This window comes from Platalea leucorodia (genome assembly GCF_965183815.1).
Source record: "Platalea leucorodia genome assembly, chromosome: 1".
Classification (NCBI taxonomy): domain Eukaryota; kingdom Metazoa; phylum Chordata; class Aves; order Pelecaniformes; family Threskiornithidae; genus Platalea; species Platalea leucorodia.
In genome coordinates, this window is record NC_138823.1 from 103,037,725 (window position 1) to 103,055,789 (window position 18,065).

An 18,065-nucleotide genomic window follows, 5' to 3' on the forward strand; every position below is an offset into this window, starting at 1 on the left:
CATCTCCCACACAAAGAGATTTACCTTAAGCAGTGTGTCTCTCATTTTCTCTGGGAACTAGGCTGACAGACAAATACTAATTCTGGAGCTTTAGATGATCTTTTGGGTATCCTAGAAGCAAGCCAGTTGAATATGCGTACATCAGTAATTGTGGGGTTTTTTTTCTAATTGGAGGATTTTTTAATCTTCATGAAGCAGTTTTTGGAATCCTGAAAAAGTCTAATGGTAAAATCTTGGTTGCTTTCATTCAGTGTGTGAATGAATGTAGAAACATGATTTTGTTCTTTAAGTCAAATTTTCCCTTTGACTTTGGAGACCAATGTGTATTATATTATTAAAGAACAAGGGGTATTGATTAGAAGATCACCCAACCCATTCAAATTTAATCTCCCTCTGTAACATAACAGTCTCAACCAGTATGTGTCAATGTGTGTTTTGTAGTATTTTGAAGCATTTCTGTTAAGAATAGATAAGTTTTAAAGTTGCACAAAATAAAAACTTTATAGTCACGATGGAAGAAATGTTGAGAACACAGCTAAGCCTGATGTATCTACAGACCAAGGTTTACTCTAACCAACCACTGTATTTGCATAGAAATTGTGACCAAAGAGGATGCTGAAAGTTCTTTTACAAAGGTGATAAAGACAGAGGGGGAGTTCAGAAGCCTGTTCTCTTTTTTTGCTGCAAAGACCCTGTATACCTTTGCAACTTTTCTAAAAGCATTGGTAAGCAGCTCAGGCTTCTGCAGGGCAGGGCAGCAGCCTGGCTGATAGAGTGGGTCAGAAGGCACAACTAATGGAAGTGATTAGTTGTGAACAAGTTAATGGGAACAGCTAACACAGAGAACTGCTATTGAGAACGGCCGATATGAAAAGCTAATAGAAGCAGCTAATGACAAGAACAGCTAGTGGGAACAAGTAGCAGGAGCTTTCACCCCTGGGACCAGCCAACCTGACAAATATGAATGAAAAGCAACAAGTGCTGCTTTTAGCAGGGGGAGTTAACAGCCAGCCTAGTGAGTAAGCAGTGAACAGTTTCACCCTAATGATCCAGCAGCTTTGATCTGATGAGGTTTCCCCATGCAATAAAAGAACAAGAACTACTTCAAACTCAGGAACATTGTAGAGTTTTGACAACAGGTCAACCTTCCCCATAGCTGGACTCTTCTATACTTGGACAACAAACCTCTGGGCAATCTGCTTTAGTAACTCAGGGCAGCAGTCATTCAGAGCTGTCACGGATGGACTTAAACAGAAGTACTGCAGCAGTCCATGCCAGGGTTGTCTACATTTTTCAAATTGACTGTTGATTCATATAAATTTCAGTTTTCATTCCCAGTGACAAATTTTGCCTCTTTTGTATAAACCCATTGTTTTGGTTAGGCAACTGGTTTCCTTGGACTGAGACAGGGTGGCTTAACCTCCTAAGCTGGGGTATAAATTCTTGCTGTCTAGGATGTGTAAAATGGCAGTCAGAGTTAAAGCTTCCTTACAAATTTTATTCCATTCCTTCATTTTTCTCTTCTTCTCTTTAAAGAAGGGAAAGGCATAGAAGCAGAATCCCAGCAAGAATCTGATGAAATATTTTTAAATTTAATAGCCAAATAAGCGTTCGTATAGAAAACATGTTAGGCAAGATGTATTACCTTGTAGCCTGAATGAGGTATTTCATACAATCTGAAACTCGAATTCTTTTATTAAATGAAGGATGTAAGATGTTTCAAAATTGAATACTAAGCACAAGTTGCCAACTGTCAGTCAAACCTATCAGTGAACTCAGCTGCATTGGCTTAAAATTGCATGCTAATGTAAACACACTCTTCAGCTCCTGTTGAAGGAAAATGACAATTTAGCAAATGTTATAATCCTTTAGGGCAAGCCTGAATCTTCAAACTCAGACTGAAGACACAAAACTCTGACATCCCAGGACGAGATCTGGAAAGGAGCTATGCCTCCCAGGGTATGTCTTTTCTTCCAGTACAAATATGACTGCAACTCAGATCCACAGAAAGTATTTTTAAACATAAGTACAGGTACCAGGAACAGTATAGCCATTACTGCAATTCCTTTCTGAATATCCAAGCAACTCTCAGCCAGTAATCTCCTTAAGCATTCTGGTGCATGGCTACTCCCTTTCATGCCCAGCTGGCCTTGGTGACCAGTCCTTTATATCTGTGTCTTGGTTTTGGCTAGGATAATTTTCTTCCCAGTAGCTGGTATAGTGCTGTGTTTTGGATTTAGGATGAAAATAATGTTGATAACACAATGATGTTTTAGTTGTTGCTGAGCAGTGCTTACACAGAGTCAAGAACTCTTCAGCTTTTCATACTGCCCTGCCAGCACGGAGGCTGGAGATGCACAAGAAGCTGGGAGGGGGCACAGCCAGGACAGCTGACCCAAACTGGCCAAAGGGCTGTTCCATACCATATGACATCACGCCGAACAAAAAACTGGGGAGGTTGTCTGGGAGGCACAGCTGCTGCTTGGGAACTGGCTGGGCATCAGTCAGTGGGCGGTGAGCAATTGCATTGTGCACCACTTGTTTTGTATATTGTTTTATCATTATTATTATTATTATTTTCCCTTCCTTTTCTGTCCGATTAAATGGTCTTTATCTCAACCCATGAGTTTTACCTTTTTTCCGATTCTCTCCCCCATCCCATTGTGGCAGGGAGTGAGCGAACAGCTGTGTGGTGTTTAGCTGCCTGCCGGGTTAAACCACGACAATGTGGAAATGCATCTTCCTGACTCCACCATCCCCAGCAATTTACTATTAGTGGAAAGTACCAATTCTGTCGTCTTGCTCTCCTTGACACTTAAAACTCCAATCCCATTGTGTTTGCAGAACAGGGGTACCCTCACTTCTCTCTAATTCACTTGACCATCATAGCAGAGAGAAGAAAAATCTTGCACTTAACCTCATTATAATGTAAAATATCATTGGATTACATGTTTCACATCTTTTTTCTCATGGAAACCAAAATCAGAGTTGAAATTTATCGGGATACAGGGTCAGAACATGGACAGAGCATAGACCCAAGGATGACAAAGTGTTCCTCAGTCCCATAACGTAAATATAACCTCACTGTCTTCAGTGCCCACAGACAAGGATTTGACAAGTTATAGTAACAATTCAGTAATAGGTGTCCCATGTTAAAAAATGCTTGGAAGTTAAGTATTCCCTGAGGAAATCTGTCTTTACTTGGTAGTAATACAAAATTACAGCGAACAAAACACACACCAAAAGCACGCAGTTCTTGATATTAAACTTCAGTGTAAATCTGAAGTCACTTAGATGTCTGAAGGGTTTTAACAGGTAAAAAAATAACCAAGATAAGATAATTAAACTCAGTGGGTAGAAATTGCTATACATGCCTGTAAACGCTCAATTTGGAATATGTGCATTGAAATATTAAACTTCACAGAAAAGATCTTACTGTGATCTCCAAGTCATTTTAACTCTACTGGTTTTCTTGACCTCTGATTTACACTGAGGAAGGTAAGAAGAGAATCAAGCCCAAAGAGAATAAATACTAAGACAGATTTTTAGATGACAATAGGAAAAATCTTGTTAAAGCTATTTGTCAGAAAGAGGCATAAAGGCCACACCAGAGAACATAAATTCCAGAAGTACATACAACTCAGTGTTTAAGGAGGATGTCACTTTTTCACCATTTAGTGCCTCATGTATCTTGATTCCCACTTCAGACATTTTTCTATGAAACTATAGAGAATGTCCATGTTCCACCTCTGGTATTCATTTCTCCTCTTGTCAATTATTTAACAGTGCTTTATGAAAATACATCCTCTTGCCTACTTTCAGCTTCTTTTTTTAATCTGTTTTTATACAAGTAAAATGGAAAACACTGGTACAGAAAGGAAGATATATCAGAAGTCTTACTGAACAGAACTGAATGGAAATAACATTTTTAGAAGTGCATCATTATTCCCATTAATTCAGTAAAGCAGATATTGCTTGTTTGCATGTTTTTTCAGCCTCCAAAACTACAAGATAAATAGCTGACAAATAAAGCTTATTTCTCTTGCATCAATATTTTAAAATATTTAAATTAAGTAGCATTGATTAGGTTGAACAATTATTAACGATCATCAAATTTGTATTTATCCTTTATGGTAATAAAAATAGAAAGAAATATTTTATAAAAATCTCTCTAATTTTATTTCTTTTCTCATATGAATCAATTATTAAGTACTATTGCGTCCTGAGTCCGACTGAAACGTCTGGAGGCCAAACAAATTCCAATATCACACTACTGTAATGTAAATGTCTCTTCTTGTAGCATCTGTCAGTCAGTGCATAGGGTCTGTTGGTGTTAGGTCTGTAAGAACACAGAACAAAAACATGACTGTTGCCATAAAGAACTAACCTGCATTTGCTACCATGGGTACCTACAGTTCTTCTGGTAAGCAGAACTAAAATGAAGAACTTGTGACCAGTCCGGACCCAGCGATGAAGGATGTTTTGATGTCTTTTGGCTAAGTCAACTTCCACCAAGGATATGATTTGATTCCAGTAATCCTTCAGCTGAAAAGCTAATTCCCTCTGTTGCTGGCCGTCCTGTTGCTCGGTTTTGCTCTCCACTCATGGCTATTCACCCCTGAGCTATACTGATTCATCCGTTTGCCTGGTCATGCTCTAATTCAGACCTACACAACAATTTTGTTAAAAAACATTTTTGGAAGGCTTTTTAAAAATCAGGCAATTTCAAAGGGCGGGTTTAGAGTATGGCTGCACAAACTGGCACTGCTGAGAGTGTGCCTGTGTTTCAGGAGTGGAAGTGGAAGTGCAGCAGTGGACAGGAATCTGCAGTAAAGACTGGCCATCCTTCAAACCAGCCAGGCTGCCTGAAAATTTGTGACATGGAATCACACCCAAAAAGGAGCAACTACACATACTTTTTAAGCTTAGATAAATTGCCGGGTTTGAAACACCCTCAAGTAGCTCAAGCAAGTAGGCCTTGACACAGCAGACTTTAAAATGCCCCACCAGGTAACCTGCAGATATCTAGAAGAGATGAGGTAACATAGCTGTCCATTACTCTCATAGTTGTCCATTACTCTGTGCTTTGCAACATATATCCCTTTTTCATAGAGATCATATAAGTTCCCTGAATCAGTGTGCAGACATCACAAAATCTCAGAATATCTGAATTTGGTTTTGTATTTTACTTCCCTCATGAAAAAAAAAAAAAAGCAGCATTATGAATAATCTTTGTCCATATTACTTCCTCTATAGTAAATGAAAAGAGCAAGACCTCTGAACGTGTAGTATAGATAACTGCACAATTATCATGGACATGAATCAAGAAAATAAGAAACTCAGTGTATTTCTACCTGTAAACTCTGACTTTAGTATCAGTAGAAAAGCATTTGTTTCTTAAAGACTAATACCTTTATTTTTACTATGTAGGCATTCACATTTCCAGTGAATACACAGACTGTAAGTTGGTATCTTTGGAAAATCCCATCCCATACAACACTGAACAGAGACACAGTTCCAGTCAATAATATAATGACTTAATTATAAAATAATTGTTTATACGTTACTTACATATGATACATGAATTCCTTAATAGGAATGAAAAGATTTGCTTTTTACATGATAAGAAATATTTGTAAGCCTAAAATGCTGCTTAATTCTTAATATTCTTCTGTATATTTATTTTCCATCAAATCATAACCCCAGGACTCTCCCAGGACACTACATTATATGACTTGTTTAAATGCAGGTCATATCCCAGTAAAATATGTTTTAAATAAATAGTGCTAAAAGGAATTTAAAATAGTACCTCTTATCCCTAAGGGTAATAAAGAGCATCATGTGAATTAAAATCAGAAGGCACTCAACTACATTATTCCTCTTCCTCAATCAAGCTGTCACTGGCTGGTCTCAGCTCCTCATCCTGCCCCAGCTGGGACCATGCTGTGTTCGGGAGGCACGAGCATGGGAGTGCTGAGCTCTCTTCCCCTTTGCTGAGCACCAAGAGCTTTATTCAGCCTACAAAAACTCCCAGAGATGTCAGGATTTTGCAGGATTGACCCCCACACGTTTTTTTTAAACAATTACACTAAGAGCATACTAACAATTATTGCTGGTTTAGCATTTTAAATATTTCAGTCTCTACAAACAAAATGAGGCTCATTTCTGATTTCTGCCCCCCCCCCCCCCCCCCCCGAGACAAAATTTCCAGTGATTTACATAAGAATTTTGCTGGAGTAAGGACCTCGAGGCACTGTCTGAACATTTATGCTTTGTACTGGCTTTTCCTCCATTACAGAGTCTCCAAATTCCCATTGACTTTAATGAGAGCTCAGTAGGCAGATAAATCTGAGAAGGGTTATGCTTTTGGGAACCTCTGTACCACTCTTGTAAAATTATTATCAAAATTGCTTTTCCTGTATTGTAGTAATAATATTGTGATAGCACCAAAAATCCTACTCAGAGACATTCACTGTATGTACAATGCTTTTGTTCTCTTTTTTCTAATTCCAAATCCTGACACAGTTTGGGGTTCTTTTTTCTTTTTTTCTTTCTTTCTTTCTTTCTTTTTTGTCAGGCTTTCAGACACAAAGGTAATGAGAGGAGCTAAAGTGCCTTCAAAGTTATAGTCCTTTACTCCAAAGTGTTCGTCTGTATATTTTAGTTTTAACAAAAGATTAATGCCTTCTTAGGAAGACATTTGTGCTGTCTCCTCAGCTGGTGTTAGAGACATGACGTGTCCTATATCAGCACAAGACAGCAAGACTCCAAAGGTGGTCCTAGTGTTGTACAAAATGCAATACAAACGTACTACCCAAAAGCCATATAACTAAGTCATACCTCTTGCTATTTCTCTGACAGTTGTATCATTTCAAAACTTTACTAAAAGTTGCTGTTATTTATGATTTATTTATTCATTCTACAAATGAGCAAATTGTGGAGTTATTTTCCCTATAATTTTATGCAACTGTCTAAGGGACCAATACCATCTCCTTTATGGTCCAGTTGTACAAACTGTCTTCAGTATAACTGACCATCTGGGCAGTAAAAGGGCATTTAGTTGTTTCTGAAGCATCTTGAACATATTTCTCAGATGTAAGAAGTTTTGGCAGCTTCTTCCCTGAAAGTATTTTTTTAATATGTGGAGACTTTGAGCAAAAAAAATGTTTTATTCCTCCAAGCTCAGTGATACAGTTGTTTGGGGGTTTTTACTGGTAATTTAGGCCTTAATCATAGAAGTCACTTGCAGGTATAGCCGCCTTTCCCTTCAGCAAAACCTGCAGCATCCAAAAGAGTCTAGAATGAGTGAAGGGGATGGCTCACACAGAGTTACTTTCCAGCTAAGGGCCAAAATCATTGAGAATTTGTAGCAAGTCTGTAACTTAGTGATTTCCTTACTCTCAGCTTACTCTGAGGAGCAGAGCTCAGTGCTCCTAAAGCGTGTAAAGAAACACAGTGGCCCAGAACTTTAATATTATTTAACTGGAAATGGTCTCTGCACTTAATTTTAATTTTCAGGCTATTTGTGAACTTTTTATTCTGAATTGAAAGATATGTTTAAAGCCAGTTATGGGAAGGAGAGGTAATAGACAGATGAGCGATGGCTGGTACACTTTAATGTATTTGGCATTCCTGAAGTTACACAAGTGTGGGGAGGTTTCCATTGCCCATTACAGGCAAGAGAAGCACGTGCAAGGAAGCTGTTTCCTTCACAGCTTGTATTTCTGCTGTTTAATTATTGAATGCAGAGCCTACTCACCTAACCTCTGTGCTCCTCCCCTGAGAAAACCTGCCATCAAATGATGACCCAGAAGAAATATGGGTGGTTGCTCTGCTCCCATAAAAAAAAAAAAAAAAAAAAAAAAAAAAAGAAAGAAAAAGAAAGAAAGAAAAGCAGTAGCCTGGTATCAAGGGACCTTGCTAGGATACTTAGGAGAATATTTTCTGTAGCAGCCAACTGACCATCCATCTCCCTTTTTAACTAGTGTCAAGGCTGGTTTACTTGATGATGATTTGATGCCCAGCAATTGCTCCCCCTTGCCCACTGAAAATGAGTGATGACAGGGGAACAGCCGTCAAATAGAACAAGCTGAAATATTGTAGCAGGGAGCTTAGCAGAGCTGAGTCCTGCAAAAAAGAACCATTATAAAAGGATGAAGTTCTGGAAAACAACTGTTTTACAGCCTGCTTTGTGGAGAATGTTTATTTTTTTTTCCAGATATGTAAGATACGTTTATCTTGATAAAGCATTCCTGTAGCATAAAACAAAAAAAAGCATGTCTTCTACTTGGAACAAACAGCTCAGTGAGGATTTATATACAATTTCTTAACTCTGTTTCCACTGGATTCAGCTGAACTCTAACATCCACACAAGTTAGAAAGAAATAGAGCCACTGCCTTTTCTCAAACATCAGCTGGTCAATGGAGATATACGAAACCAAAGAGCCTAGAGAGCTGCTGTACTTGACAGTTAGCAATGGTTATATGTATGTATTTATAACGGTACTCCGGCATCTTCAGCTTTGGACGTTACGACACCTTTTCCAAGTGCTCAATAATAACAGACGATACACGAGACACATCACAAAGTCACTGGATGCTCTCACCTAAAGTATGACTTTGCAGAGATACAGAAGAATAATGGCAAAACAAGAAAAATATTACTGTAGCATAACAGTACAATAGTGCGAATTTATAAAGTACCTTCATCTTCAAAGTACTTGCAAAATATGCATTGTTCATGTTTTACATAATACTGGCAAAATTTGTATGCAAATATGTACATTCAAAAGCTGCATGTATTTATAATCGATATGGATGTAAATATATATGTACATATGTTTGGTATACTATCAGCTATCAAAACGTTAGCCACGCTGAATGCTATTCATATCATGTGTACCAAGATGCTCCAGCATACTTGAGCTGACTCAATTCATGCAGTTTCTGCATACCCACCTGTACCTTCTATCATACCATTTTTCCATCATTTGGGATATCTCAGTTCTCATCCCCATCCCTACAATATCCTGGATAACAGAGAGCTGGCAGCATGTGCAAAAATTTAGAAACACACTTTACAGGATCGCTTGTGTATTATCTAACATGCATAAGGCCCCACTCGTCAAAGCATGCCAAAAATGAGGCTGCTCCACAGGGAAAGGCAAGCCAGGGTGGCACGTGGCCACAGCACAGGCAGGAAGAGCAGTGACCTGCCTGGCCAGGGCGCCGTCCCCAAGCACGGCAGGGCTGGCGGCTGCGCGAGCTTCTCTCAACAGACTGAGCGAGGTAAGAAAGCACACCTGGGGCTGTCCGTGACACCCAGGCAGCAAGGCGCAATGGTAAGAAACACGAGCAGAAATGGGGCTGCCTACAACATGGGTCCAAGGTCCATCCAGAGGCCATGGCCAAGGACTGGGCTACCAAGGACCAGAGGTGGGAGGGGGCTAAGCTTCACTGGAGCTCCTTGACCTATGGGTAAAGCATGTGAGTGGAGGTCCCAGCTGAGGATGGTCAGGACCACTAAAGCCTGTTGGTGTCCTCAGGGCCTTGTCACCACTTTTACTTACAGAAACAGTGAGCAGTTTTACCCATGCCATCAGTTTACAGTTGCTTCTGCTACAGTGATCACTCTTGTTTGGGACTGTGGGCTATAGGTCAAACCCACAAAGGTATTTAGGTGCCTAACATCCACTTTGGGACCAGATACAAGAGGAACTTAGGTGCTTCAGCATCTTTCTGAACTAACTAGAAGTGTGGCAATTCTGGAAATAATTCTGTAATCCACTGTGAGATGATCCTCACTTTTAACTTGCTCTTTCCCCCCCAGTAATAGGGTGAATTTTATGTTTTACTTAACAAGAATTATAATCTCTTTCTGAATCTGTTAGCTCCTGGACAATTGGGTGTCAGATCAAATACTCCTTGTGGTACAAAGCAGGAGGAATTCTGTGGGTGTATCCTTGCAAACTTGTCTCTTTGTTTTTCCACTAATTATAAATACTTATTTTCACCACTAATAGTAGGGGGTTTTTATTTTCTTTTTAAGATGCTCTGGCCCTCTCTCTTCCAAGTCACACATTTTCTTCCTGCCCTTATCCTGCTCCAGAGAGTGTAGCCCTCTGAGTTTTGCCAAATCAACAGTTTGTGTGACTGTTTTGAGTGGGAGAAATTTTCTGGTAGTACAAGTCAGAAGTCATAATAGAGTATTGTCTTTTCAGAAAGACTATCAATAATGCCTACAAAACAAAATTAACAGCCCCATTACTGACTGAAACAGTCCCACTGTATGGTAGGATTTTGGTTTTTGGGGGCTTGTGGTTTTTAACATTTTCAGAAAGAAAAGAAAATAGTTTGGAAAAAAATAAGAGGAAAAATATAATTAAATCACATAATTTAAATTAATTAATTAATCATGAAGGCTTTATTGTAGGCATCCTGAACTCAGCTATCGTTAAGTAACTCCGTCTTCATTAAGTACACCCTAACAAGTGTTATAAGCAAGTGTATTTATGATATGAACTCTTAATGGAAACATGCATGAAACATCTATTTTTTACCGAGGCACTCTATGATGAATGGGTTTTTAATGAGGCAAAGTTATAAAATTTCTTCTTAGAGCTTTTTTAAGAGACAAAGAATGCTGCAGTGAAAATGCCAATGTTAAACATCTATAATTTAAAACTATGTAGTTTTTTATTCCTGTTCTTGATAATAAGGATTTTTTCTGGTCTTTTGCCTCCTGTGTCACAACACGCTGATGTAGGGGACGTGTCTAGTGGAGAAAAAGATATTTGCAGTTCCCCTAAACTACAATTTCGCGCTGCTAGAAATCATCAGACTTTGGATTTGAATATAGTCTAGAACAGCCTCGGGGTCGCTCCTGTTGCACAAGGCTCTGCATTAATAGCCAGGCTGAATTAAAAAAAACAAAACAAAACCAAACCCAAACCAACGGGGAATGGATGTGGCGAAGAGTAACTCTGAGTATCCCTACATCATCAATGTTGAATGGTATTTGCTTTACTGCCTCTGGCACATGAGGCATATACCTAAGTTTATTTACACGTGTGCCTGTGCTAGTCCAGGCCAAAAGAGGAGTAGCAGTAGATAAACGTGTTTGTGGCAGTTGGATTTAGATACCACTATATAACTTTCTACAGTAAATGTATCAAGGACAGATATGGCCAGCTTCCAAGTTTGACGATATGTAGGTTTTTAAGAAAAAATATGATTTTTCTGTCTCTGAACATCATCCAGCCAAGATTAGGTGACTCTTTTACTGCATGTGCAACTGTAAATAGATATGAGAGACTAATGTTTCCTTCACAGTATGTTTCCTGTAAATTGTGGCCCTTTTGTATAGATCTAAGCCTCCGCCTTCATAGATTCATAACACAAGCCACATTCTGCTGTTCCAGTGCCACTGTTCAGCATTTGGGTGGTGAAAGGTTGAGAGCTCTAAAGATGGATTTTGGCACAGTTAACACTCAGCTAAAATTTCACACTGCTGATTTAAGCCTAACAAACAGTGGTGGAACCTCAGCCAATAACAAGTCCGTGCCAATGAGGTCAGTGCAAGACACCACAGAGGATTAGCGAGCCTTTTGGTGGTGGATATGGCTCTGGCTTTCTGTAAAGACTTATTAAATTGTAGGCAACCGAACTAGTTCCATATACATAGCCCTCATCTATCATAGAATTCATTTCATTTCTCCTCTGTAATGTTAATGAGATATGAAAAGCCTTTTCTTCCTTTCTAAGATATCAGCATTAATGACACAGAATCAGCTCCAGTGAATGGGAAAGAACGAGTTCACCTACACTATAATTTGTAATTGGCTTACTCATGGGACTTGAGTCTTTTGCATGAAAACTAGAGCTGTGTGAGCTCTCAGATGTGTTCCATTCATGCCTGCATTGTCACAGGAAAGATTTGAAGGAATCAGTTTGCATTTAATTAAGGCTTCTCTGACTTATTGCGAAAAATCTTTAACAATATATTTATCAAAAGTTTTTAAGAGTCAGGTTAAAGGGAGGCCTATGTTTGATACTGCAATCTGCTGGTATTGAGAAGCCATTGTAAAAGAGATCATTACGTACAAAATGGGTATTTCTTCATAACCTAAACATAACTAAATGCACAAACTCTGCCGCAGCTCCCACGGAACTCTCTGCACCTTCTGAGTAATGTGTGGTGACTACGGGGGAGTCCACCGGGTAACAATTTATTTTAAGTCTCTATCAATGGGTGCTTAACTGCTGTTAATTTAGAACAGTGGCTTGGGGAACTATATTTGAGAGTCACACACATATAAAATGATTCCATTGCGATTGGTTTTATTGCAGCGAATGCCAGTGAGATTTTGTTGAAGGGAAGCAGTAAGGGGAGCAATACTCACTTTTCTCTTTTTTTTTTTTTTTTTTGCCACAGCATGTAGCAGTGCTGGTTTCAGAAACCCAAACTAGCGAATCTTTCTGCCTGGGTTCACAGGACGATCTAGGGTGTCTGTACTTAAAAAGGCTGTTCCATTTTGACAGTTAGCATCAAGCAGTATTGCATGTATGGGTGTGTGGGGAATATCTCTCACACTGATCGAAAGGGTGCTTAATTCTGACACGTTTAAGTATTCCAACTGTACAGATCATTGACGGAAATGGAAGATCTCGGGTTCAGAGAGAGAAAGTGTGACAACTATACTGGAAAGCTGAAAGTCCTTTCAGGGATAGAAAGTATCATTCCACTTACTAATTCTAGGACTGTTTTAATTCAAACAAATTTAAAGATCGTAATCTTTATGTTGAGTAGCAAAACCATGAAACAAGAAGAAATTGGCATCTCTGGTGAAGCGCAGCCCCCCTTTTTTCTGTCAGTGTCAAAGGGCTCCTTCTCTCATGAGTGTTTTATAATGACGTTTCCAAAAAGCAAATGTTTTGCCTTTGGAATAAAGCAACAGATAACATGCATTTTTGAAGGACCTTTCTGCTTATTCCCTCTTTCTGTGTATTACTCAGTTTAAACAGTTCTCTGGTTGGGAATCAAGAAAAGAGGCAGATCAAATTACAAGGGCAGATAAAAACTAGCACATAGGAAGAGCAGAGCTACGACTTGGTAGTTAGCTGCTTTTTGCCATGAAAAAGAAGTGATGTGGCCAGTGACTAACATGCCCGTTTTGGGCACAGGGATACTATTCTTACCATTGCCAAGGTTACTTAGGTAACCTCTGGTAAGTCTTTGGGCCTTCTCAGACCTTGGTAAAACAGGGATAGTGACCTGTTGTTGAAAACTACCTGTAGCACTATCCTGCCTTTCTGATTCAGTTATGCAGCCAGCAGTTCTCTGATCTTTCACTTTCACTTAAAGGGGGCTGAAGATTTAAACTGGAGCAAAGGGTACATCCTGAGATTTGTCATCAGAGAATTGCTGCGTAGACAGACAGGCACAGTTCTGCAGAAATTCCTGTTTAGAGAAGGGGGAAGGAGCTGGGCTGATGAAACAGTAGAAAAAAAAAAATTAAGCTTGTGGCTGCTAAAAGCCCTTCAGACCATTCCGCTTTCACCTCTAATTATCAGGACTTAGACTGAGTTCAGCCACTCCTAGCACACATGCGGTGCTGCCTGGGAAGGAGGGAATAACCAAATGAACCACCACAGCTGAGAAGTCCTGAGGTCACTGCTGGGACAGAGAAGTAAGATTGGTATGACATAAGCTTTAGTTGCTTATTTTCCCCTCAGTTTCTAGCTTGATTAGAGTATGCTTGGTGTAGCTCTGTCCTCATCTTTGCCCATCGCCATTCCTGCCTCAGCCACCTTCTTCCAGCCACATACCTGAACCCAGTGGCTCCTACACCTTAAACAAGACCCTTCCTCATTCCTCACAAGATGCTGCTGATCTTTTGGCAAATCTTCTGTTTCCTCTTGAAAATGTCAAATGCAAGAAAGATAAAAGGACCAAGGTATAAGAAGAAATAGTGAAACACAAAACAGAGGAACTATCCTTATTTGTTATATTGTGTGTATTGACATAGAAACTATTGCTTCTATTTAACAATACATAATGTGGTCTCTGGAACTGTGTAATGTGATAACAGAAAAAGCTACCCTATTGTCATGGTGTCCTTCAAAACCAGATTAGGAATCACTTATCCCAAGTCCACTTCCCCAAACTGTGTGATTATAGTTTAATTTCAGTGAACAATCAGAAATGGTCTGCATCCACTGTGCTCCTTAGTATATTAGTACAGAATCCATTTATTGTATTTTTAATGTATAAAGAGCTAGATACTGAGGTTTGATCCCTGCCTGCCAGTTGAAAGAATGGGTAAACAATGCATTTACCTAAGTAGTACGCTATTCATTACTAATGTTTTTTTACTGTCTAGCAAGAGACATTTTCACATAGCTATGCCCTAGGGACATCAATATTTCTAAAATTAGCAGGGGACAGTCACTAATCCTTTGGGAAAAGTGCTAAAGTTTGACATCTTAATTAAGAACTGAGTTCTAGAATTGCTGGAAATTACCAGGGCAAAGTTATGGATCTGACTGGAATTTCAGGGAGTAGCAGAGAACATCCTGGACCCCTATGCTAATCTTCCCAGCTGCGTACGATTCCTGACAGCTTTTCAGCTGGAGGAAACAGAATCTGTTAGAATTGCATTAAGATATAATACTAAGTTATATTAAGATATAATATAGCTCTGTTTAGTCCATCTTTGAACATTAACAGGTGGGGGGTTTTTTTCCTGTTCTTTGAATTACAGGGAAAATATTTTTTTTTACTTCTTTCTTCTGCATGTGGCTAGTGTTAAAAACAGGACTGAGGCGGCTGGCAAAGAGACACTCTACACCCAGAAGAACTGTGGCCTGCAGACCAGTGGTACCATTTTCATCATGCTCAATAGCCCAGCTGCAGTCTCAAGAAGTAGCTTTCCCAGTAAGATGCACGGAGCAAATGGAAGTTAATAATACAGGGTGTCAGCTTGGAAGAGACGTCTTCTAGTGGATTAACAACTAGAAGGATTAGCCAGAAAATTTTGGCAGGCAAAACACTTGGGAAACTTTGAGGGTTACTAAAAGTTTCAGGCATCCACACAGATATGCCATAAGACTGTAGTGCACAAGAGATATAGGACCCTGAGCACAGCCAGCATCAGACTCTTCAGGAAAAGGTATGGCACACCTTAGCAGAATAATCTGCTCATAGGCTGTAGGTGTATTTCTAAATCTTCTCTGTTGTTTGTGACCTGAAGCACGAGGGTTTATATCCCCTTTAAAAATGGTTTATCCTATCTGATGCCAACTGTGGAAGCTTTTTATGATTGAGATAAATCTACAGTCTTCTTTTTAGCCTTTTCAATTCATTGTCATTTTGTAGCAATGAGCTCCACAGGTTAATTTTGTACCATGTTAAAATACATCCTTTACTAGATACACAAAGCACATTTGAAACTCAACATTTTGGTCTTCTGTTACGAAAAATGATAAGCAGGAAATCCCATTCTCTCTAAAATACAAATATTTTTAAATTATAGTTGTGTCTACACCAAAAAGTGTTTGCCTGTAAAGTTAACCTGTAGGAATTATATGGAAACTTGAAGGGGTGACATAGGTAGTATCAACCAAAGGAATTTTCCCTAGTAGAACTGTGTTGATTGATTTGTTTTGCTGGGAAACCTTCATCGAGTTTTCATACTCTTTTCTGACACAGCTATGCTGGTGAAACTTTAAGCTATAACGCAAACCAGTATGCCATCTCCTTTTCTTATTTAATATAGTGATTTGGCAAAAATAATAAAAAATGTATTTAACAGTAGCAATGCTTAAGTCTTCTCATATACAGTACAACAGTGTGCCTAAGTACTGTGTAATTTAGGAGTGACTTTCTTCCTGTATTTGTAAAAGAGAAATGTATTATTAGGTTAGAGCGGAGTAGTATGTTCACAATTTAATTCTCTGTCTCATTATTTTTGACTTTGTCTTTCAGCATTAGTGTGCTTCCTTTGTTTGTGTAACCACACTACCAACAGAGAAGACACAATTTTTTATAGAAATGAAATTCTGCTTTAATTTTTAAACAATGCATTGCCCATAGCCCCCAACACTGCCTGCACTATGGCTCCTGGGTCATTAACTATGAATTGACTCTTGGGTTATTAACTGTTCTATATGGAGAGAGATCCTGAATGGGTGTGAGACAGCGGACAGGCTTTATAAGGCCTTGCCTCTCATCACAGCTCTTGGGGCAGGAATGGTTTAGGACAGGACGAGGCATCAAGAGGCAGTAATGTTACTAGAATGCAATTCCATGACTATTTTGGGCCACATGGTAACTTTATAGCTAATAGTTGTCTTTGTCTTTGTGGTGCCTCTCTAAGTGATCCAGAGATCCTGACTCAGAATGTCAGAGGCACACAGTGTAATGCCACTCTTGTCTTACCGTGAATTGCACCTTGCACTAAATCTCCATCAAACAGTTTAACTATTCTGAACTGACAGTCTTGAGCCAAAACTCACTGAAACCCACAGAATTTCTTGCCACTGATTGTGTGACATTTCAGAAGTGGAGCTTGTGATGAGTGGAATTAAACACATGGCACAGTCGTCATTAGCCCAGCGTTTGCAATTAAAGGCGGACTTAAAAAAGAAAAGGTAAAATTGAAGTTATAAATGCAGTAAATATGACCATGTCTTATAAAATTATGAACATTTGCTTGATGTTTGTTTGATCAGGTGTTTTGAACTAGTTGTTCAGCCAGAGGAATCGTTAGTGTGAGGAAAGGAATTTAGGACTGTATTGGTGAGGTAACTGTTCCTCTCACTGTCCCTGCTAAGACAAGCAAAGACCTGGTAAGGCCAAAGGATCCTCCCTAGTTACACCTATTAGTCCTCACCAGCGGTCCTAGCCTTCACTAGTTCTGGGCATACATTCAGCAAAACCAACCTCCAGGTGTCAGGAATTTAGCTGCCTTAGCTCTGTTGCACCTGTCAGCCAGCCTGTTAGCTGGAATAAGCTACTCACCTAGAGTATTTAAAATGATTATGAGAAGTTGCACTTCATATTTCTTTAAGATTAAAATATATTGGACGGCTTGCATGACCAGCAGTCTCAAAAAGTGTTTCTGAGCTGTGGCCTAAATACTGCATCACTGAAATAAAAATGAGTTTTGATTTTTGTTTCAGTAAGAGTAGATTTGGCCATGAAACAACATTCACTCAACCAGCAAAATGCAGCTGACTCTTAGGCAGAACTTGTCAGCTTCGAAACCGTATACACCAACACCCACACAAGACCTTATCACAGGAAATGAAGAAGGATATAGCCAATTGTACCTGTCAGGAAATGTGGGTGAAGAATACAGTTGCTGAAATGAGAATTTAGCAAGGGTTAACACTTCTCCAAGTGTAAAATGACTAAGACCTTTTCCATCCTAAAGTGGTCACAAACTAATTTTACATCTCGTACAAAACTTCTCATGATCACAGCTCCAAAGCGTCTTTGATTCATTTAAAAGCCAAAAGTTGAGTTGCCAATATCCACGCTATTGTCTGTGTTTCACCAGACATTGCATATGTAATAGTACAAGAGATGGTTGTCTTTTTTCCCGAGAGATTGTTATCTTCACCCTCCAAAACCAGAGTCTTTAATTAAAAAAAGTGTATCTATCTCCTTCAGCAACCATCTTTGTGATTGGGCCATGTCAGCCAGGGCCCAGGTATACACTGATATTTTGTGTGAGTATGTTTCTATACAGACACACACACACGTATAGAAAAATGGAAAAAAAAATGTTTTAGGTTTATATCCCGAAGAATTTTTACCCACAGAAAACAATAGAAATGATCAACAGACATAAAACTTTAGCCTGTGTAAATTAAATGGTTCTGCTGCATTAACTTCATAAAACCATAATCCTCTCCTCCATAAACTATTACATGCACTGCAACATATCTGATTTATGGGGTGTAGAATCGATGGGAAAAAATTAATGCTTGAAAAACATATTAGAGACATTATTGAACAGATTTTAATTGAGATTTGATTTCAATGCCCCTTATCCACATGA